The following is a 25,731-nucleotide window of genomic DNA, read 5'->3' as shown; positions in this document are numbered from 1 at the left end:
CTGCTCAGACCCCTACCCTACCCTGCTCAGACCCCTCATCCCTACACCCTGCTCAGACCACTATACCCTGCTCAGACCCCTCAACCCTACACCCTGCTCAGACCCCTATACCCTGCTCAGACCCCTCAACCCTACACCCTGCTCAGACTCCTCAACCCTACACCCTGCTCAGACCCCTCAACCCTACCCTGCTCAGACCCTCAACCCTACACCCTGCTCAGACCCTCAACCCTACACCCTGCTCAGACCCCTCCACCCTACACCCTGCTCAGACCCCTCCCCTACACCCTGCTCAGACCCCTCCACCCTGCTCAGACCCCTCAACCCTATACCCTGCTCAGACCCCTCCACCCTATACCCTGCTCAGACCCCTCAACCCTACACCCTGCTCAGACCCCTCCACCCTATACCCTGCTCAGACCCCTCAACCCTATACCCTGCTCAGACCCCTCCACCCTACACCCTGCTCAGACCCCTCAACCCTACACCCTGCTCAGACCCCTCAACCCTACACCCTGCTCAGACCCCTCAACCCTATACTCTGCTCAGACCCCTATACCCTGCTCAGACCCCTCAACCCTACACCCTTCTCAGACCCCTCATCCCTACACCCTGCTCAGACCCCTCAACCCTACACCCTGCTCAGACCCTCTACACCCTGCTCAGACCCTCATCCCTACACCCTGCTCAGACCCTACACCCTGCTCAGACCCCTCAACCCTACACCCTGCTCAGACCCCTCATACACCTGCTCAGACCCTCAACCCTACACCCTGCTCAGACCCTCAACCCTGCACCCTGCTCAGACCCCTCCACCCCTACACCCTGCTCAGACCCTCAACCCTACACCCTGCTCAGACCCCTCCCTGTTCACCCCCTCAACCCTACACCCTGCTCAGACCCCTCAACCCTATACCCTGCTCAACCCCTCCACACTATACCCTGCTCAGACCCTCAACCCTACACCCTGCTCAGACCCCTCCACCCTATACCCTGCTCAGACCCCTCAACCCTACACCCTGCTCAGACCCCTCCACCCTATACCCTGCTCAGACCCCTCAACCCTACACCCTGCTCAGACCCCTCAACCCTATACTCCTGCTCAGACCCCTCCACCCTATACCCTTCTCAGACCCCTCAACCCTACACCCTGCTCAGACCCCTCATCCCTACACCCTGCTCAGACCCCTCAACCCTACACCCTGCTCAGACACCCTATACCCTGTTCAGACCCCTCAACCCTACACCCTGCTCAGACCCCTCAACCCTACACCCTGCTCAGACCCCTCATCCCTACACCCTGCTCAGACCCCTCATCCCTACACCCTGCTCAGACCCCTCAACCCTACACCCTGCTCAGACCCCTCAACCCTACACCCTGTTCAGACCCCTCATCCCTACACCCTGTCAGACCCCTCAACCCTACACCCTGCTCAGACCCCTACACCCTGCTCAGACCCCTCAACCCTACACCCTGCTCAGACTCCTCAACCCTACACCCTGCTCAGACCCCTACACCCTGCTCAGACCCCTCAACCCTACACCCTGCTCAGACCCCTCAACCCTACACCCTGCTCAGACCCCTCCACCCTACACCCTGCTCAGACCCCTCAACCCTACACCCTGCTCAGACCCCTCAACCCTACACCCTGCTCAGACCCCTCAACCCTACACCCTGCTCAGACCCCTCAACCCTACACCCTGCTCAGACCCCTCAACCCTACACCCTGCTCAGACTCCTCAACCTTACACCCTGCTCAGACCCCTACACCCTACTCAGAACCCTACACCCTGCTCAGACCCCTCAACCCTCCACCCTGCTCAGACCCCTCCACCCTGCTCAGACCCCTCCACCCTGCTCAGACCCCTCAACCCTACACCCTGCTCAGACCCCTCCCTGCTCAGACCCCTCAACCCTACACCCTGCTCAGACCCTCAACCCTACACCCTGCTCAGACCCCTCCACCCTACACCCTGCTCAGACCCTCAACCCTACACCCTGCTCAGACCCCTCAACCCTACACCCTGCTCAGACCCCAACCCCTACACCCTGCTCAGACCCCTCCACCCTACACCCTGCTCAGACCCCTCAACCCTACACCCTGCTCAGACCCCTATTCCCCTGTTCAGACCCCTCAACCCTACACCCTGCTCAGACCCTCAACCCTACCCTGCTCAGAACCCCTCCACCCTATACCCTTTCAGACCCCTCAACCCTACACCCTGCTCAGACCCCTCCACCCTACACCCTGCTCAGACCCCTCAACCCTACACCCTGCTCAGACCCCTCCACCCTACACCTGCTCAGACCCCTCAACCCTATACCCTGCTCAAACCCTCCAACCCCTTCTCAGACCCCTCAACCCTACCCTGCTCAGACCCCTCCACCCTACACCCTGCTCAGACCCCTCAACCCTACACCCTGCTCAGACCCCTCAACCCTACACCCTGCTCAGACCCCTCAACCCTACACCCTGCTCAGACCCCTATACCCTGCTCAGACCCCTCAACCCTACACCCTGCTCAGACCCTCATCCCTACACCCTGCTCAGACCCCTCAACCCTACACCCTGCTCAGACCCCTACACCCTGCTCAGACCCCTCATCCCTACACCCTGCTCAGACCACTATACCCTGCTCAGACCCCTCAACCCTACACCCTGCTCAGACCCCTATACCCTGCTCAGACCCCTCAACCCTACACCCTGCTCAGACCCCTCCACCCTGCACCCTGCTCAGACCCCTCCACCCTACACCCTGCTCAGACCCTCAACCCTACACCCTGCTCAGACCCCTATTCCCTGCTCAGACCCCTCAACCCTACACCCTGCTCAGACCCCTCAACCCTACACCCTGCTCAGACCCCTCAACACTATACCCTGCTCAGACCCCTCCCCTACACCCTGCTCAGACCCCCCACCCTACACCCTGCTCAGACCCCTCAACCCTACACCCTGCTCAGACCCCTCCACCCTATACCCTGCTCAGACCCCTCAACCCTACACCCTGCTCAGACCCCTCAACCCTATACCCTGCTCAGACCCTCCACCCTATACCCTGCTCAGACCCTCAACCCTACACCCTTCTCAGACCCCTCATCCCTACACCCTGCTCAGACCCTCAACCTACACCCTGCTCAGACACCTATACCCTGTTCAGACCCTCAACCCTATACAACCCCCCTCCACCCTACACCTGCTCAGACCCCTCATCCCTACACCCTGCTCAGACCCCTCATCCCTACACCCTGCTCAGACCCCTCAACCCTACACCCTGCTCAGACCCCTCAACCCTACACCCTGTTCAGACCCCTCATCCCTACACCCTGTCAGACCCTCAACCCTACACCCTGCTCAGACCCCTCACACCCTGCTCAGACCCCTCAACCCTACACCCTGCTCAGACCCTCAACCCTACACCCTGCTCAGACCCCTGCACCCTGCTCAGACCCCTCAACCCTACACCTGCTCAGACCCCTCAACCCTACACCCTGCTCAGACCCCTCAACCCTACACCCTGCTCAGACCCCTACACCCTGCTCAGACCCCTCAACCCTACACCCTGTTCAGACCCCTCAACCCTACACCCTGTTCAGACCCCTCAACCCTACACCCTGCTCAGACTCCTCAACCCTACACCCTGCTCAGACTCCTCAACCTTACACCCTGCTCAGACCCCTACACCCTGCTCAGAACCCTACACCCTGCTCAGACCCCTCCACCCTGCTCAGACCCCTCCACCCTGCTCAGACCCCTCCACCCTGCTCAGACCCCTCAACCCTACACCCTGCTCAGACCCCTACACCCTGCTCAGACCCCTCAACCCTACACCCTGCTCAGACTCCTCAACCCTACAACCTGCTCAGACCCCTCCACCCTACACCCTGCTCAGGCCCTCAACCCTACACCCTGCTCAGACCCCTCAACCCTACACCCTGCTCAGACTCCTCAACCCTACACCCTGCTCAGACCCCTCCACCCTACACCCTGCTCAGGCCCTCAACCCTACACCCTGCTCAGACCCCTATTCCCTGTTCAGACCCCTCAACCCTACACCCTGCTCAGACCCCTCAACCCTATACCCTGCTCACCCCTCCTGCTCAGACCCTCAACCCTACACCCTGCTCAGACCCCTCCACCCTATACCCTGCTCAGACCCCTCAACCCTACACCCTGCTCAGACCCCTCCACCCTATACCCTTCTCAGACCCCTCAACCCTATACCCTGCTCAAACCCCTCCACACTATACCCTTCTCAGACCCCTCAACCCTATACCCTGCTCAGACCCCTCCACCCTACACCCTGCTCAGACCCCTCAACCCTACACCCTGCTCAGACCCCTCAACCCTACACCCTGCTCAGACCCCTACACCCTGCTCAGACCCCTCAACCCTACACCCTGCTCAGACCCCTCAACCCTACACCCTGCTCAGACCCCTCCACCCTACACCCTGCTCAGACCCCTCACCCTGCTCAGACCCCTCAACCCTACACCCTGTTCAGACCCCTCAACCCTACACCCTGTTCAGACCCTCAACCCTACACCCTGCTCAGACCCCTCAACCCTACACCCTGCTCAGACCCCTCAACCTACACCCTGCTCAGACCCCTCACACCCTACTCAGAACCCTGCACCCTGCTCAGACCCCTCAACCCTCCACCCTGCTCAGACCCTCCACCCTGCTCAGACCCCCCTCCACCCTGCTCAGACCCTCAACCCTACACCCTGCTCAGACCCCTATACACCCTGCTCAGACCCCTCAACCCTACACCCTGCTCAGACTCCTCAACCCTACAACCTGCTCAGACCCCTCCACCCTACACCCTGCTCAGGCCCTCAACCCTACACCCTGCTCAGACCCCTCAACCCTACACCCTGCTCAGACTCCTCAACCCTACACCCTGCTCAGACCCCTCCACCCTACACCCTGCTCAGGCCCTCAACCCTACACCCTGCTCAGACCCCTATTCCCTGTTCAGACCCCTCAACCCTACACCCTGCTCAGACCCCTCAACCCTATACCCTGCTCAAACCCCTCCACACTATACCCTTCTCAGACCCCTCAACCCTACACCCTGCTCAGACCCCTCCACCCTATACCCTGCTCAGACCCCTCAACCCTACACCCTGCTCAGACCCCTCCACCCTATACCCTGCTCAGACCCCTCAACCCTATACTCTGCTCAGACCCCTCCACCCTATACCCTGCTCAGACCCCTCAACCCTACACCCTTCTCAGACCCCTCATCCCTAAACCCTGCTCAGCCCCTCAACCCTACACCCTGCTCAGACACCTATACCCTGTTCAGACCCCTCAACCCTATACTCTGCTCAGACCCCTCCACCCTACACCCTGCTCAGACCCTCAACCCTACACCCTGCTCAGACCCCTCATCCCTACACCCTGCTCAGACCCCTCAACCCTACACCCTGCTCAGACCCCTCAACCCTACACCCTGTTCAGACCCCTCATCCCTACACCCTGCTCAGACCCCTCAACCCTACACCCTGCTCAGACCCCTCAACCCTACACCCTGCTCAGACCTCCTCAACCCTACACCCTGCTCAGACCCCTACACCCTGCTCAGACCCCTCAACCCTACACCCTGCTCAGACCCCTCAACCCTACACCCTGCTCAGACCCCTCCACCCTACACCCTGCTCAGACCCCTACACCCTGCTCAGACCCCTCAACCCTACACCCTGTTCAGACCCCTCAACCCTACACCCTGTTCAGACCCCTCAACCCTACACCCTGCTCAGACTCCTCAACCCTACACCCTGCTCAGACTCCTCAACCTTACACCCTGCTCAGACCCCTACACCCTGCTCAGAACCCTACACCCTGCTCAGACCCCTCAACCCTCCACCCTGCTCAGACCCCTCCACCCTGCTCAGACCCCTCCACCCTGCTCAGACCCCTCAACCCTACACCCTGCTCAGACCCCTATACCCTGCTCAGACCCCTCAACCCTACACCCTGCTCAGACTCCTCAACCCTACACCCTGCTCAGACCCCTCCACCCTACACCCTGCTCAGGCCCTCAACCCTACACCCTGCTCAGACCCCTCAACCCTACACCCTGCTCAGACCCCTCATCCCTAAACCCTGCTCAGACCCCTCAACCCCTACACCCTGCTCAGACACCTATACCCTGCTCAGACCCCTCAACCCTACACCCTGCTCAGACCCCTCCACCCCTACACCCTGCTCAGACCCTCAACCCTACACCCTGCTCAGACCCCTCATCCCTACACCCTGCTCAGACCCCTCATCCCTACACCCTGCTCAGACCCCTCATCCCTACACCCTGCTCAGACCCCTCAACCCTACACCCTGCTCAGACCCCTCAACCCTACACCCTGCTCAGACCCCTCATCCCTACACCCTGCTCAGACCCCTCAACCCTACACCCTGCTCAGACCCCTATACCCTGCTCAGACCCCTCAACCCTACACCCTGCTCAGTCTCCTCAACCCTACACCCTGCTCAGACCCCTACACCCTGCTCAGACCCCTCAACCCTACACCCTGCTCAGACCCCTCAACCCTACACCCTGCTCAGACCCCTACACCCTACACCCTGCTCAGACCCCTACACCCTGCTCAGACCCCTCAACCCTACACCCTGTTCAGACCCCTCAACCCTACACCCTGTTCAGACCCCTCAACCCTACACCCTGCTCAGACTCCTCAACCCTACACCCTGCTCAGACTCCTCAACCTTACACCCTGCTCAGACCCCTACACCCTGCTCAGAACCCTACACCCTGCTCAGACCCCTCAACCCTCCACCCTGCTCAGACCCCTCCACCCTGCTCAGACCCCTCCACCCTGCTCAGACCCCTCAACCCTACACCCTGCTCAGACCCCTATACCCTGCTCAGACCCCTCAACCCTACACCCTGCTCAGACTCCTCAACCCTACACCCTGCTCAGACCCCTCCACCCTACACCCTGATCAGGCCCTCAACCCTACACCCTGCTCAGACCCCTCAACCCTACACCCTGCTCAGACCCTCAACCCTACACCCTGCTCAGACCCCTCAACCCTATACCCTGCTCAAACCCCTCCACCCTATACCCTTCTCAGACCCCTCAACCCTACACCCTGCTCAGACCCCTCCACCCTATACCCTGCTCAGACCCCTCAACCCTACACCCTGCTCAGACCCCTCCACCCTATACCCTGCTCAGACCCCTCATCCCTACACCCTGCTCAGACCACTATACCCTGCTCAGACCCCTCAACCCTACACCCTGCTCAGACCCCTCAACCCTACACCCTGCTCAGACCCCTCAACCCTACACCCTGCTCAGACCCCTCAACCCTATACCCTGCTCAAACCCCTCCACCCTATACCCTTCTCAGACCCCTCAACCCTACACCCTGCTCAGACCCCTCCACCCTATACCCTGCTCAGACCCCTCAACCCTACACCCTGCTCAGACCCCTCCACCCTATACCCTGCTCAGACCCCTCAACCCTATACCCTGCTCAGACCCCTCCACCCTACACCCTGCTCAGACCCCTCAACCCTACACCCTGCTCAGACCCCTCAACCCTACACCCTGCTCAGACCCCTCAACCCTATACTCTGCTCAGACCCCTCCACCCTATACCCTGCTCAGACCCCTCAACCCTACACCCTTCTCAGACCCCTCATCCCTACACCCTGCTCAGACCCCTCAACCCTACACCCTGCTCAGACCCCTACACCCTGCTCAGACCCCTCATCCCTACACCCTGCTCAGACCACTACACCCTGCTCAGACCCCTCAACCCTACACCCTGCTCAGACCCCTATACCCTGCTCAGACCCCTCAACCCTACACCCTGCTCAGACTCCTCAACCCTACACCCTGCTCAGACCCCTCCACCCTACACCCTGCTCAGGCCCTCAACCCTACACCCTGCTCAGACCCCTATTCCCTGTTCAGACCCCTCAACCCTACACCCTGCTCAGACCCCTCAACCCTATACCCTGCTCAAACCCCTCCACACTATACCCTTCTCAGACCCCTCAACCCTACACCCTGCTCAGACCCCTCCACCCTATACCCTGCTCAGACCCCTCAACCCTACACCCTGCTCAGACCCCTCCACCCTATACCCTGCTCAGACCCCTCAACCCTACACCCTGCTCAGACCCCTCAACCCTATACTCTGCTCAGACCCCTCCACCCTATACCCTGCTCAGACCTCTCAACCCTACACCCTTCTCAGACCCCTCATCCCTACACCTGCTCAGCCCCTCAACCCTACACCCTGCTCAGACACCTATACCCCTGTTCAGACCCCTCAACCCTACACCCTGCTCAGACCCCTCCACCCTACACCCTGCTCAGACCCCTCCACCCTACCCCTTCTCAGACCCCTCATCCCTACACCCTGCTCAGACCCCTCATCCCTACACCCTGCTCAGACCCCTCAACCCTGCTCAGACCCCTCAACCCTACACCCTGTTCAGACCCCTCAACCCTACACCCTGCTCAGACCCCTCATCCCTACACCCTGCTCAGACCCCTCAACCCTACACCCTGCTCAGACCCCTACCCCTGCTCAGACCCCTCAACCCTACCCTGCTCAGACCCCTCAACCCTACACCCTGCTCAGACCCCTACACCCTGCTCAGACCCCTCAACCCTACACCCTGCTCAGACCCCTCAACCCTACACCCTGTTCAGACCCCTCAACCCTACACCCTGCTCAGACTCCTCAACCTTACACCCTGCTCAGACCCCTACACCCTGCTCAGAACCCTACACCCTGCTCAGACCCCTCAACCCTCCACCCTGCTCAGACCCCTCCGCCCTGCTCAGACCCCTCCACCCTGCTCAGACCCCTCCATCCTGCTCAGACCCCTCCAACCTACACCCTGCTCAGTACCTCAACCCTACACCCTGTTCAGACCCCTATACCCTGTTCAGACCCCTCAACCCTACACCCTGCTCAGACCCCTATACCCTGTTCAGACCCCTCCACCCTACACCCTGCTCAGTCCCTCAACCCTACACCCTGCTCAGACCCCTCCACCCTGCTCAGACCCCTCCACCCTATATCCTGCTCAGACCCCTCAACCCTACACCCTGCTCAGACCCCTCAACCCTACACCCTGCTCAGACCCCTCAACCCTACACCCTGCTCAGACCCCTCAACCCTATACCCTGCTCAAACCCCTCCACCCTACACCCTTCTCAGACCCCTCAACCCTACACCCTGCTCAGACCCCTCAACCCTACACCCTGCTCAGACCCTCAACCCTACACCCTGCTCAGACCCCTATTCCCTGCTCAGACCCCTCAACCCTACACCCTGCTCAGACCCCAACCCTATACCCTGCTCAAACCCCTCAACCTACACCCTGCTCAGACCCCTCAACCCTATACCCTGCTCAGACCCCTCAACCCTACACCCTGCTCAGACCCCTCAACCCTACACCCTGCTCAGACCCCTCAACCCTACACCCTGCTCAGACCCCTCATCCCTAAACCCTGCTCAGACCCCTCAACCCTACACCCTGCTCAGACCCTATACCCTGTTCAGACCCCTCAACCCTACACCCTGCTCAGACCCTCCACCCTACACCCTGTTCAGACCCCTCAACCCTACACCCTGCTCAGACCCCTCAACCCTACACCCTGCTTCCCCTCCCTGCTCAGACCCCTCAACCCTACACCCTGCTCAGACCCTCAACCCTACACCCTGCTCAGACCCTACACCCTGCTCAGACCCCTCAACCCTACACCCTGCTCCAGACCCCTCCACCCTACACCCTGCTCAGACCCCTCAACCCTACACCCTGTTCAGACCCCTCAACCCTACACCCTGTTCAGACCCCTCAACCCTACACCCTGCTCAGACTCCTCAACCCTACACCCTGCTCAGACCCCTACAGCCTGCTCAGACCCTACACCCTGCTCAGACCCCTCCACCCTATACCCTGCTCAGACCCCTCAACCCTACACCCTGCTCAGACCCCTCAACCCTACACCCTTCTCAGACCCCTCAACCCTTTACCCTGCTCAAACCCCTCCACCCCTACACCCTGCTCAGACCCCTCAACCCTACACCCTGCTCAGACCCCCTACACCCTGCTCAGACCCCTCAACCCTACACCCTGCTCAGACCCCTCAACCCTATACCCTGCTCAAACCCCTCCACCCTACACCCTGCTCAGACCCCTCAACCCTACACCCTGCTCAGACCCCTCAACCCTACACCCTGCTCAGACCCCTATACCCTGCTCAGACCCCTCCACCCTACACCCTGCTCAGACCCCTATACCCTGCTCAGACCCCTCAACCCTACACCCTGCTCAGACCCCTCCACCCTACACCCTGCTCAGACCCCTCAACCCTACACCCTGCTCAGACCCCTCAACCCTACACCCTGCTCAGACCCCTATACCCTGCTCAGACCCCTCCACCCTACACCCTGCTCAGACCCCTATACCCTGCTCAGACCCCTCAACCCTACACCCTGCTCAGACCCCTCAACCCTACACCCTGCTCAGACCCCTATACCCTGCTCAGACCCCTCCACCCTGCTCAGACCCCTCCACCCTATACCCTGCTCAGACCCCTCAACCCTACACCCTGCTCAGACCCCTCCACCCTACACCCTGCTCAGACCCCTCCACCCTACACCCTGCTCAGACCCCTCAACCCTACACCCTGCTCAGACCCCTCAACCCTACACCCTGCTCAGACCCCTCAACCCTACACCCTTCTCAGACCCCTCATCCCTACACCCTGCTCAGACCCCTCAACCCTACACCCTGCTCAGACCCCTATACCCTGTTCAGACCCCTCAACCCTATACTCTGCTCAGACCCCTCCACCCTATACCCTGCTCAGACCCCTCAACCCTACCCTGCTCAGACCCCTCAACCCTACACCCTGCTCAGACCCCCCCTACACCCTGTTCAGACCCCATCCCTACACCCTGCTCAGACCCCTCAACCCTACACCCTGCTCAGACCCCTCAACCCTACACCCTGCTCAGACCCCTCAACCCTACACCCTGCTCAGACCCCTCAACCCTACACCCTGTTCAGACTCCTCATCCCTACACCCTGCTCAGACCCCTCAACCCTACACCCTGCTCAGACCCCTATACCCTGCTCAGACCCCTCAACCCTACACCCTGCTCAGACTCCTCAACCCTACACCCTGCTCAGACCCCTACACCCTTCTCAGACCCCTCAACCCTACACCCTTCTCAGACCCCTCAACCCTACACCCTGTTCAGACCCCTCAACCCTACACCCTGCTCAGACTCCTCAACCCTACACCCTGCTCAGACTCCTCAACCCTACACCCTGCTCAGACCCCTACAGCCTGCTCAGACCCCTACACCCTGCTCAGACCCCTCAACCCTACACCCTGCTCAGACCCCTCCACCCTGCTCAGACCCCTCCACCCTGCTCAGACCCCTCCAACCTACACCCTGCTCAGTACCTCAACCCTACACCCTGTTCAGACCCCTATACCCTGTTCAGACCCCTCAACCCTACCCCTCTCACCCCTATACCCTGTTCAGACCCCTCAACCCTACACCCTGCTCAGACCCCTCAACCCTACACCCTGCTCAGACCCCTATACCCTGCTCAGACCCCTCCACCCTACACCCTGCTCAGACCCCTCCCTGCTCAGACCCTACACCCTGCTCAGACCCCTAACACCCTGCTCAGACCCCTCACCCTACACCCTGCTCAGACCCCTCAACCCTACACCCTGCTCAGACCCCTCAACCCTACACCCTGCTCAGACCCCTATACCCTGCTCAGACCCCTCCACCCTACACCCTGCTCAGACCCCAACCCTACACCCTGCTCAGACCCCAACCCTACACCCTGCTCAGACCCCTCAACCCTACACCCTGCTCAGACCCCTCCCTGCTCAGACCCTCCACCCTGCTCAGACCCTCACCCTACACCCTGCTCAGACCCCTCAACCCTACACCCTGCTCAGACCCCTCAACCCTACACCCTGCTCAGACCCCTCATACCTACACCCTGCTCAGACCCCTCCACCCTACACCCTGCTCAGACCCTCCACCCTACACCCTGCTCAGACCCCTCAACCCTACACCCTGCTCAGACCCCTCAACCCTACACCCTGCTCAGACCCCTCAACCCTACACCCTGCTCAGACCCCTCAACCCTACACCCTGCTCAGACCCCTCAACCCTACACCCTGCTCAGACCCCTAACCCCCCTACCCCTGCTCAGACCCTCAACCCTATACCCTGCTCAGACCCCTCCACCCTACACCCTGCTCAGACCCCTCATCCACCCTGCTCAGACCCCTCAACCCTACACCCTGCTCAGACCCCTCAACCCTACACCCTGCTCAGACCCCCTACACCCTGCTCAGACCCCCCTACACCCTGCCAGACCCCTCAACCCTACCCTGCTCAGACCCTCAACCCTACACCCTGCTCAGACCCCAACCCTACACCCTGCTCAGACCCCTCATCCCTACCCTGCTCAGACCCTCAACCCTACACCCTGCTCAGACCCCTCAACCCTACACCCTGCTCAGACCCCTCAACCCTACACCCTGCTCAGACCCTCAACCCTACACCCTGCTCAGACCCCTACACCCTGCTCAGACCCCTCAACCCTACACCCTTCTCAGACCCCTAACCCTACACCCTGTTCAGACCCCTCAACCCTACACCCTGCTCAGACCCTCAACCCTACACCCTGCTCAGACCCCTCAACCCTACACCCTGCTCAGACCCCTCCACCCTGACCCCTCAGACCCTACACCCCTGCTCAGACCCCTCAACCCTACACCCTGCTCAGACCCCTCAACCCTACACCCTGCTCAGACCCCTCCACCCCCTGCTCAGACCCCTCCTGCTCAGACCCCTCAACCTACCCTGTTCAGACCCCTACACCCTGTTCAGACCCCTCAACCCTACACCCTGCTCAGACCCCTATACCCTGTTCAGACCCCTCAACCCTACACCCTGCTCAGACCCCTCAACCCTACACCCTGCTCAGACCCCTATACCCTGCTCAGACCCCTCCAACCCTACACCCTGCTCAGACCCCAACCCTATACCCTGCTCAGACCCCTCCACCCTACACCCTGCTCAGACCCCTCAACCCTACACCCTTCTCAGACCCTCAACCCTACACCTGCTCAGACCCTCAACCCTACACCCTGCTCAGACCCCTCAACCCTACACCCTGCTCAGACTCCTCAACCCTACACCCTGCTCAGACCCCTCAACCCTACACCCTGCTCAGACCCCTACACCCTGCTCAGACCCCTCAACCCTACACCCTGCTCAGACCCCTCAACCCTACACCCTGCTCAGACCCCTACACCCTTCTCAGACCCCTCAACCCTACACCCTGCTCAGACCCCTCAACCCTACACCCTGTTCAGACCCCTCAACCCTACACCCTGCTCAGACTCCTCAACCCTACACCCTGCTCAGACTCCTCAACCCTACACCCTGCTCAGACCCCTACACCCTGCTCAGACCCCTACACCCTGTTCAGACCCCTCAACCCTACACCCTGCTCAGACCCCTCAACCCTACACCCTGCTCAGACCCCTCCACCCTGCTCAGACCCCTCCAACCTACACCCTGCTCAGTACCTCAACCCTACACCCTGTTCAGACCCCTATACCCTGTTCAGACCCCTCAACCCTACACCCTGCTCACCCCCTATACCCTGCTCAGACCCCTCAACCCTACACCTGCTCAGACCCCTCAACCCTACACCCTGCTCAGACCCCTACCCTGCTCAGACCCCTCCACCCTACACCCTGCTCAGACCCCTCACCCTACACCTGCTCAGACCCCTCAACCCTACACCCTGCTCAGACCCCTAACCCTACACCCTGCTCAGACCCTCAACCCTACCCCCTGCTCAGACCCCTCAACCCTACACCCTGCTCAGACCCCTCAACCCTACACCCTGCTCAGACCCCTCAACCCTACACCCTGCTCAGACCCTCAACCCTACACCCTGCTCAGACCCCTCAACCCCCTACCCTGCTCAGACCCCTATACCCCTGTTCAGACCCCTCAACCCTACACCTGCTCAGACCCCTATACCCTGTTCAGACCCCTCAACCCTACACCCTGCTCAGACCCTACACCCTGCTCAGACCCCTCCACCCTGCTCAGACCCCTCCACCCTATACCCTGCTCAGACCCCTCAACCCTACACCCTGCTCAGACCCCTCAACCCTACACCCTGCTCAGACCCCTCAACCCTACACCCTGCTCAGACCCCTCAACCCTACACCCTGCTCAGACCCCTCAACCCTACACCCTGCTCAGACCCCTCAACCCTACACCCTGCTCAGACCCCTCAACCCTACACCCTGCTCAGACCCCTCCACCCTGCAGACCCCTCCACCCTGCTCAGACCCCTCAACCTACACCCTGCTCAGACCCTCAACCCTACACCCTGCTCAGACCCCTACACCCTGCTCCCCTCCACCCTGCTCACCCTACACCCTGCTCAACCCCTACACCCTGCTCAGACCCCTCAACCCTACACCCTGCTCAGACCCCAACCCTACACCCTGCTCAGACCCCTATACCCTGCTCAGACCCCTCACCCTACACCCTGCTCAGACCCCTCAACCCCTACACCCTGCTCAGACCCCTCAACCCTACACCCTGCTCAGACCCCTCAACCCTACACCTGCTCAGACCCCTCAACCCTACACCCTGCTCAGACCCCTCAACCCTACACCCTGCTCAGACCCCTCAACCCTACACCCTTCTCAGACCCCTCAACCCTACACCCTGCTCAGACCCCTCAACCCTACACCCTGCTCAGACCCCTCCACCCTACACCCTGCTCAGACCCCTCCACCCTGCTCAGACCCCTCCACCCTACACCCTGCTCAGACCCCTCAACCCTACACCCTGCTCAGACCCCTCAACCCTACACCCTGCTCAGACCCCTATACCCTGCTCAAACCCCTCCACCCTACACCCTGCTCAGACCCCTCCACCCTATACCCTGCTCAGACCCCTCAACCCTACACCCTGCTCAGACCCCTCAACCCTACACCCTGCTCAGACCCCTCAACCCTACACCCTTCTCAGACCCCTCATCCCTACACCCTGCTCAGACCCCTCAACCCTACACCCTGCTCAGACCCCTATACCCTGTTCAGACCCCTCAACCCTATACTCTGCTCAGACCCCTCCACCCTATACCCTGCTCAGACCCCTCATCCCTACACCCTGCTCAGACCCCTCAACCCTACACCCTGCTCAGACCCCTCAACCCTACACCCTGTTCAGACTCCTCATCCCTACACCCTGCTCAGACCCCTCATCCCTACACCCTGCTCAGACCCCTCAACCCTACACCCTGTTCAGACTCCCTCATCCCTACCCTACCCTGCTCAGACCCCTCAACCCTACACCCTGCTCAGACCCCTATACCCTGCTCAGACCCCTCAACCCTACACCCTGCTCAGACCCTCAACCCTACACCCTGCTCAGACCCTACACCCTTCTCAGACCCCTCAACCCTACACCCTTCTCAGACCCCTCAACCCTACACCCTGTTCAGACCCCTCAACCCTACACCCTGCTCAGACTCCTCAACCCTACACCCTGCTCAGACTCCTCAACCCTACACCCTGCTCAGACCCCTACACCCTGCTCAGACCCCTACACCCTGTTCAGACCCCTCAACCCTACACCCTGCTCAGACCCCTCAACCCTACACCCTGCTCAGACCCCTCAACCCTCCACCCTGCTCAGACCCCTCCACCCTGCTCAGACCCCTCCAACCTACACCCTGCTCAGTACCTCAACCCTACACCCTGTTCAGACCCCTATACCCTGTTCAGACCCCTCAACCCTACACCCTTCTCACACCCCTATACCCTGTTCAGACCCCTCCACCCTACACCCTCTCAACCCTACACCCTGCTCAGACCCCTCAACCCTACACCCTGCTCAGACCCCTCAACCCTACACCCTGCTCAGACCCCTCACCCTGCTCAGACCCCTCCACCCTACACCCTGCTCAGACCCCTCAACCTGCTCAGACCCTCAACCCTACACCTGCTCAGACCCCTCAACCCTACACCCTGCTCAGACCCCAACCCCTACACCCTGCTCAGACCCCCTCCACCCTGCTCAGACCCCTCCACCCTGCTCAGACCCCTCAACCCTACACCCTGTTCAGACCCCTCAACCCTACACCCTGCTCAGACCCCTCCACCCTGCTCAGACCCCTCCACCCTACACCCTGCTCAGACCCCTCCACCCTGCTCAGACCCCTCAACCCTACACCCTGCTCAGACCCCTCAACCCTACACCCTGCTCAGACCCCCAACCCTACACCCTTCTCAGACCCCTCACCCCTAACCCTACCCTGCTCAGACCCCTCAACCCTACACCCTGCTCAGACCCCTACACCCTGTTCAGACCCCTCAACCCTACACCCTGCTCAGACCCCTCACCCTACACCCTGCTCAGACCCCTCATCCCTACACCTGCTCAGACCCCTCCACCCTACACCCTGCTCAGACCCCTCAACCCTACACCCTGCTCAGACCCCTCAACCTACACCCTGCTCAGACCCCTCAACCCTACACCCTGCTCAGACCCCTCAACCCTACACCCTGCTCAGACCCCTCAACCCTACACCCTGCTCAGACCCCTCAACCCTACACCCTGCTCAGACCCTCATCCCTACACCCTACTCACCCCTCAACCCTACACCCTGCTCAGACCCCTATACCCTGCTCAGACCCCTCAACCCTACACCCTGCTCAGACTCCTCAACCCTACACCCTGCTCAGACCCCTCAACACCCTGCTCAGACCCCTCAACCCTACACCCTGCTCAGACCCCTCAACCCTACACCCTGTTCAGACCCCTCAACCCTACACCCTGCTCAGACCCTCAACCCTACACCCTGCTCAGACCCCTCAACCCTACACCCTGCTCAGACCCCTACAGCCTGCTCAGAACCCTACACCCTGCTCAGACCCCTCAACCCTATACCCTGCTCAGACCCCTCAACCCTACACCCTGCTCAGACCCACCCTGCTCACCCCTCACCCCTGCTCAGACCCTCAACCCTACACCCTGCTCAGACCCCTCAACCCTACACCCTGCTCAGACCCCTCAACCCTACACCCTGCTCAACCCTACACCCTTCTCACACCCCTCCACCCTGTTCAGACCCCTCAACCCTACACCCTGCTCAGACCCCTCAACCCTACACCCTGCTCCAGACCCCTATACCCTGCTCACCCTGTTCAGACCCTGCTCAGACCCCTATACCCTGCTCAGACCCTCAACCCTACACCCTGCTCAGACCCCTACACCCTCCTCAGACCCCTCAACCCTACACCCTTCTCAGACCCCTCAACCCTTTACCGTGCTCAAACCCCTCCACCCTACACCCTATACCCTGCTCAGACCCCTCAACCCTACACCCTGCTCAGACCCCTCAACCCTACACCCTGCTCAGACCCCTCAACCCTACACCCTGCTCAGACCCCTCAACCCTACACCCTGCTCAGACCCCTCAACCCTACACCCTGCTCAGACCCCTACACCCTGCTCAGACCCCTCAACCCTACACCTGCTCAGACCCCTCAACCCTACACCCTGCTCAGACCCCTCAACCCTACACCCTGCTCAGACCCTCCACCCTACACCCTGCTCAGACCCCTACACCCTGCTCAGACCCTCAACCCTACACCCTGCTCAGACCCCTCAACACACCTTGCTCAGACCCCTCAACCCTACACCCTGCTCAGACCCCCTCCACCCTGCTCAGACCCCAACCCTACACCCTGCTCAGACCCCTCAACCCTACACCCTGCTCAGACCCCTCAACCCTACACCCTGCTCAGACCCCTCCCCTACACCCTGCTCAGACCCTCAACCCCTACACCCTGCTCAGACCCCTCAACCCTACACCCTGCTCAGACCCCAACCCTACACCCTGCTCAGACCCCTATACCCTGCTCAGACCCCTCCACCCTACACCCTGCTCAGACCCCTCACCCTGCTCAGACCCCTCAACCCTACACCCTGCTCAGACCCCTCACCCTGCTCAGACCCCTCAACCCCTACACCCTGCTCAGACCCCTCCACCCTACACCCTGCTCAGACCCCTCAACCCTACACCCTGCTCAGACCCTCAACCCTACACCCTGCTCAGACCCCTCAACCCCCAACCTACACCCTGCTCAGACCCCTCAACCCTACACCCTGCTCAGACCCCTACACCCTGCTCAGACCCCTCAACCCTACACCCTGCTCAGACCCCTCCACCCTGCTCAGACCCTGCTCAGACCCTACACCCTACACCCTCTCAGACCCCTACACCCTGCTCAGACCCCTCAACCCTACACCCTGCTCAGACCCTCAACCTGCTACACCCTGCTCAGACCCCTCAACCCTACACCCTGCTCAGACCTCCTCAACCCTACACCCTGCTCAGACCCCTCAACCCTACACCCTGCTCAGACCCCAACCCTACACCCTGTTCAGACCCCACCCTGCTCAGACCCCTCAACCACACCCTTCTCAGACCCCTCCCCTACACCCTGCTCAGACCCCTCAACCCTACACCCTTCTCAGACCCCTCAACCCTACACCCTGCTCAGACCCCTCCACCCTGCTCAGACCCCTCCACCCTACACCCTGCTCAGACCCCTCAACCCTACACCCTGCTCAGACCCTCAACCCTACACCCTGCTCAGACCCTCAACCCTACACCCTGCTCAGACCCCTCAACCCTACACCCTGCTCAGACCCTTCAACCCCTACACCCTCTCAACCCTACACCCTGCTCAGACCCCTCAACCCTACACCCTGCTCAGACCCCTCAACCCTACACCCTGCTCAGACCCCTCCACCCTGCTCAGACCCCTCCAACCCTGCTCAGACACCCCTGCTCAGACTTCCACCCCCTACACCCTGCTCAGACCCTACACCCTGCCCTTCTCAGACCCCTATACCCTGCTCAGACCCCTCCACCCTACACCCTGCTCAGACCCCCCTACACCCTGCTCAGACCCCTCAACCCTACACCCTGCTCAGACCCCTCCACCCTACACCCTGCTCAGACCCCTCAACCCTACACCCTGCTCAGACCCCTCAACCCTACACCCTGCTCAGACCCCTATACCCTGCTCAGACCCCTCCACCCTACACCCTGCTCAGACCCCTATACCCTGCTCAGACCCCAACCCTACACCCCTGCTCAGACCCCTCAACCCTACACCCTGCTCAGACCCCTCAACCCTACACCCTGCTCAGACCCCAACCCTACACCCTGCTCAGACCCTCAACCCTACACCCTGCTCAGACCCCTCAACCCTACACCCTGCTCAGACCCCCCTACACCCTGCTCAGACCCCTCAACCCTACACCCTGCTCACCCTGCTCAGACCCCTCCCTACACCCTGCTCAGACCCCTGCTCAGACCCCTCAACCCTACACCCTGCTCAGACCCCTACACCCTGCTCAGACCCCAACCCTACACCCTGCTCAGACCCCTCAACCCTACACCCTGCTCAGACCCCTCAACCCTACACCCTGCTCAGACCCCTCAACCCTACACCCTGCTCAGACCCCTCAACCCTACCCCTGCTCAGACCCCTCCACCCTACACCCTGCAGACCCCTCAGACCCCTCAACCCTACCCCTGCTCAGACCCCTACACCCTGCTCAGACCCCCTCCCCTACACCCTGCTCAGACCCTCCACCCTGCTCAGACCCCTCCCCCTACACCCTGCTCAGACCCAACTCCACCCTGCTCAGACCCTCCACCCTCACCCTGCTCAGACCCTCAGACCCTACACCCTGCTCAGACCCCCCACCCTGCTCAGACCCCACCCTACACCCTGACCCCTACCCCTGCTCAGACCCCTACACCCTGCTCAGACCCCTCCACCCCTGCTCAGACCCCTCCACCCTGCTCAGACCCTCCAACCCTACACCCTGCTCAGACCCAACTCCACCTGCTCAGACCCCTCCACCCTGCTCAGACCCCTCCACCCTACCCCTGCTCAGACCCCTCAACCCTACACCCTGCTCAGACCCCTACACCCCTGCTCAGACCCTCCACCCTGCTCAGACCCCTACACCCCTGCTCAGCCCCCCCTACCCTACCCTGCTCAGACCCCTACACCCTGCTCAGACCCCTGCTCCAGTGCTGTTATAACCACCTAACCAGCTGTAATCATAAGGCTTAGAGCCATGGCTGTTGCTGCTGTAGTATCAGATTCCCTTGCATGACAAACTAACTGTGCCTGTCTGCTGTGGTTCTCTAACATTCTAACTCTTGGTTGAGTTAACTGTAATTAATGTTATTAATGTTTTAGCACTTATGTGAGTGTTGTGAGTGAGGCCTTTTCTTTGCTGTTTTGTTGTTTTACAATATTTTCTTCCTCCCTCACCCTCCTTCTCTCACCCTCCCTTCTCTCCCAGGTGATGATGGTTATGAGAAGATCAGTAGTGATGAGGATGACTTGGACAATGGGAGTTTTAAGCTGCCCAGTTTTGACATTGACTACACCCCTGAAGACCTGGCCTCTGTGCCCCCAGTCCAGTACGGACCCCTATGAAAGAGAGCTCGCCCACTGCTCTACTTCACCCCTCCCTACAAGACCCGCTACTCCCAGCTGGAGAGGGCTACGGGGCTGTGTGTGTTGGTCCAGAGGGACCTGGAGGTGGAGAAGGGGCTGAGGCTGAGGTTGTTGCCCAGATGAGAGAGCTCCTGGCTGGGATAGGAGAGGTTGTGACTCCGCTGGGTCACGGCCTAGAGCAGGCATCAGGCTGCCTGCTGAGGGCTGGGCTTTCTGATTGGACAGGGGGAATGGGAGGGGCTGGAGCTCTGGTCCAATGGGCTCTCCAGGGTCTTAGCATGGAGATAGCTCTGACCCAACCCATTGCTCTAAACCTCAGGCAGCTGAAAGCTGGTTAAGCTGGCTTCCTGCCTGGCCGAGTGCCCACAGGGCCTCACTGCGCTGCTGCACGAGGGAGCCCTGGAGCTCCTACTGAGCTGCTCCAGGTGGACCATGTGTCGTCCACACTGAAGCTGTGTATCCTAAGGGCTCTGGATGCTCTGACCAGTGCCCCGCTGGCTGGAGGCCTTCCTGTGGAGGGGAAGATAGAGAGGAGTGGATACCAGGTGAGAGGGGCCATAGACATACGGTACACATGAAGACCTTATAATAGAGAGGCTGCGTGTGTTTCTAACTGAGGTTGTGTGTCCCCCCCCGCAGCGGTTGGTGCAGCTGTTCCTGGGGGAGGAAACTGTGCGTGTGGTAACCGCGGGCAACGCCATTCTTCAGAAAGGCCACGCCTATGAGGTTATGACTGACCTGCAGAGAACAGCGGCAGCCTGGAGCGAGCCTCTGCAGGTAAGCACACGCTGACTGGAGATCTGCGTTTTAAGAACAGGGTCTGATAAAGTTTCCCATTTCATAACCAATTCCCAGTTCAGTGTGGAACTCTGGGGTTTCTATGACTGAGGTTCTACTGTCCAGTTGCAAAGTTCATAATTACTACAGTATATCAGTATATGAGAATTATCAGTGTTATATTTCAGGATGAGGGGGAGGAGCCTGACATAGCCATGGAGGAGGAGACCTCATTAGGCCCCTCCTGTCAGCGAGGCTGAGCTGGATAGGTTGGCTGGGTTCTGAAGAGTTACATCACCTTTAGAGACCGCCCCCACACCATGGTCCAGCCCCTGGAAAGGCCTTCCCTACAACCGCACGCATTACTGGTCCACAGGAGAGAGACGACCCTACCCTACACTGTACAGGTAGGTACAACACCGACACACACGCACACACACACACACACAGTCATTTGTACTAATAACTCTCCCCCCCACCCCACAGGTACATGCATGCATGTCACTTCCTGGAGAGCTCGGCGGTGGTGTTGTCAGCAGCAGTGGCGGCAGGGCATACAGGTGTCACTCACGCCGTCAGGGAAGTCCTGCACTTTCTGTCTCTCACCCAATCAGGACTGCTGTTCATGCTGGCCCATCCCACGCCTACCAACCTGCTGCTCCGCCTCCTAGCAACCATCGCCGAGGTTGAGGGAGAGGAGCCTATGGTCACTGGGGGCGACGGCGGGTTCTCGGGCCCCGGATTGGGTGAAGAGGGTTTGGGGGTGTGGCTGATGCAGGCGCTGCATGCCCTCCAGAGCGTGTCTGAGCTGATGAGTCACGTGACTGCCGGCGGGGAGGGAGGGGTGGGGCTAGAGGAGGGGGACAGTGCGGAGGTACTGAGCATGCTCCATGCCCTCTACCTCATCACCTTCACACAGACTGGGAGGAGCGCTGTGGCCCACGTCTTCAGCCTGGAGAACAACCTCTCCTGTCTGGTTACGCTGCTGCAGCACCACAGCAAGGACGGACACGGGGAGGCCAAGGCCCGGAAGGCGGTGACCTATAACTATGCGTGTATGCTGGTGCTGATGGTGGTTCAGAACTCCAGTGATCTCCGTAACATGGAACAACACGCTGCTCCTCTACTCATCCTGGCCAAGGCTGATGACACCAACGCTAAACTACAGGGTGCGTAGCTCCTGACCCTGACTATAACAACGCCAGGTTGGTATCCAACCTTAACCCCTAACCTCTGACCTATAACTCCAAACCAACCTAATCAACAATGGGTGAACTGGTAGTCCCTAAACCTTCATCTTAAAAATACTTCTACACCCAACTCTATCATTGTAATGACATAGCCCTACCCATCACCCCTTAGAAATGTGTTGAAGGCCTCCCAAGTGGCGCAGCGGTCTATGCCACTGCATCGACGGATTCAATCCCAGGCTGCATCACAGTCGGCCGTGACAGACCCATGAGGCGGCGCACAATTGGCCCAGCGTCGTCCGGGTTAGGGAGGGTTTGGCCGGCTGGGATTTCTCGTCCTATCGCGCTCTAGCGACTCCTTGTGCGGGCCGGGCACCTGCAAGCTGACTTATCGCCAGCTGGACAGTGTTTCCTCCAACATGTTGGTGCGGCTGGCTTCCGGGTTAAGCGAGCGGTGTTTCAAGAAGCAGTGTGGGTCGTGTTTCGAGGACACATGGGCTCTCAACCTTCGCCTCTCCCGAGTCCGCAGGGGAGTTGCAGTGATGGGACAAGACCGTTACTATCAATTGGATATTACGAAATTGGGGAGAAAAGTACCCCCCAAAAAAACATGTGTTAAACTACTATTCAGAATTCCTTGCGAAGGTGAACTGCAACACTAAGTGATCCTCTCAGTGTTGGTGTTGTGTTCCAGAGCTGAGTCAGTGGCTGGAACCTCTGGACAAGGTGAAGTTGGAGATGGGCAGCATCCCCAGCCTCATAGACTACATCAAACAGGTGAGCCGTTACACTACATGTCCCCAAGGAGTGAAAACCTGTTGTTGCTGTTTGTTTAATCCTTCATAATGATGACATGGCTGCAGGCTCCCTATGCGCACACACACACACACACACACAGACTTGCTTTGATATAACTAGCTGACTAAACTCCACTCCAAGGTAAAGGGAGATTCTGATGAAATCCACCAACGAGTGAAGCAGAGATCAGGCTTTGTGGAATTCAGCAACGACTACATTGATTCGCCCAAGGTCAATACTTTAAAAAATTATAATTATGAAACGTTAACTTGTACCTGTGTTGTCCTCTGTAGTTGCGTGCCTTTCTTTGTTAGCTGAAATCCATACTTTTTCAATAAACGTTATTCAAAAACATCCACCGACTGTTTCCTTTTGAGATTCAATTGACAAATGCTAATATGCGCTGAGTTGCCATCTTAGAGCAACAGCAACTGGCAAACAGTCGGTGGTTGTATTTGATTAGCGTCCATACTTGAAAAAGTATGGATTTCAGCTAACAAAGAAAGTCACGCAACTAAAGGACAAACATAGGTACACGATAAGCGTCTCATAATCCATTTTATTCATATAGTCGGACCTAAATTCCACAAAGCATGTTCTCTGCACCACTCCTTTGGTGGATTTCAGCAGAGACGTCCTTCACCATGGAGTCAGCTAGTTTGACTTGAATTATTAGGATCTTCAATGGCTAGTCTTACTGGGGTCTTACTGGGGTTCCGACAGGGGTCCCACTCGGGTCCAACAGGGGTTCCCACGGGGTTCCGACTGTCTTATTGGGGTTCCGACTGAGGTCTTACTGGGGTTCCCACTTACTGGGGTTCCCGGTTCCGACTGGGGTCCCGACTGCGGGTCTGACTGGGGTTTCCGACTGGGGTCTGACTGGTGTTCTGACTAGGGTCTTAATGGGGTTCGACTGGGTCTGACTGGACTGGGGTCTTACTGGGGTTCCGACTGGGGTTCCGACTGGGGTCTGACTGGGGTCTTACTGGGGTTCCGACTGGGGTCTGACTGGGGTCTGACTGGGGTCCCACTGGGGTCTTACTGGGGTTCTGACTGGGGTCTTACTGGGGTTCCGACTGGGGTACACAGAACAAAAAATACATTTGAGACAAAGACTTGACCATTTAAAAACATTAACGTGTGTGTGTGTGTGCGCATCGATCGGTTATACATACATGTCAGTACATATGCACGTAGGTCACATGCGGAGAGACCTTTGCCGTGAGGTGTTAGTTTATTTGTTTTTTTTTAACCAGGTTGCGGTTCACTTGTGCTGTATAAGATGGAAGAGTCATGGCTCTGTATAATACTGTACACTTCCTTGAATTTGTTTTGGACCTGGGGACTGTGAAAAGACCCCTCGTGGCATGTCTGGTGGGGCGTGTGATTGTGTGTGTGTGTCAGTCCTGTGTGTAAGTTGACTATGCAAACAATTAGAAATTTCCAACACAATGTTTCTTATAAAAACAAGAAGTGACGCAGTCAGTCTTTCCTCAACTCTTAGCCAAGAGAGACTGGCATGCATAGTGTTAATATTAGCCTCTGGTTACAATGAAGAGCAAGATGTGCCGCTCTGTTCTGGGCCAGCTGGGAGCTTAACTAGGTCTTTCTTTGCAGCACTTGACCATATGACTGGACAATAATCAAGATAAGATACAACTAGAGGCTGTGGAGTGTGGTGTCAAAAAAGCATCTTTACAACCATTGAATCTATGTTTTGACCATGACCTTTTTACAATCTAAGGTAACACCAAGTAATTTAGTCACCTCAACTTGTTCAACAGCCACACCATTCATTACCAGATTCAGCTGAAGTCTAGAACTTAGGAATGATGTGTACCAAGTTTAATGCTCTTAGTTTTAGAGATGTTCAGGACCAGTTTATTACTGGCCACCCACCCAAAACAGACTGCAACTCTTTGTTAAGGGATTCAGTGACTTCATTAGCTGTGGTTGCTGATGCGCATACGGTTTAATCATCAGCATACATGGACACACATACTTTGTGTAATGCCAGTGGCAGGTCATTTGGTAAAAAAGAAAACAGTAGAAGGCTTAGAGAGCTGCCCTGGGTACATGCAAATAGTTGTGACAGTGGCTGACCCAGATCTTGGAGAGAGAGAGGTACTTTGTAAAGTATTCAGACCCTTGAATTTTTTATGCTACCGCCTTATTCATCCTGTTTCCATTGATCATCCTTGATGTTTCTACAACTTGATTGGAGTCCACCTGTGGTAAATTCTATTGATTGGACATGATTTGGAAAGGCACACCCTGTCTATATAAGGTCCCACAGTTGACAGTGCAAGTCAGAGCAAAACCAAGCCATGAGGTCGAAGGAAT

At 58.8% G+C, this 25,731-nt stretch overlaps 1 pseudogene; it reads left to right on the top strand.

Annotated features, from left to right (window-relative positions):
• The window catches only part of LOC135575038 (protein virilizer homolog), a 53,816-nt pseudogene that overhangs the window by 17,888 nt on the left and 10,197 nt on the right, over positions 1-25,731 (top strand).

Source organism: Oncorhynchus nerka, linkage group LG14, assembly GCF_034236695.1.
Source record: "Oncorhynchus nerka isolate Pitt River linkage group LG14, Oner_Uvic_2.0, whole genome shotgun sequence".
Lineage (NCBI taxonomy): Eukaryota > Metazoa > Chordata > Actinopteri > Salmoniformes > Salmonidae > Oncorhynchus > Oncorhynchus nerka.
This window is presented reverse-complemented; position numbering and strand designations above follow the sequence as displayed.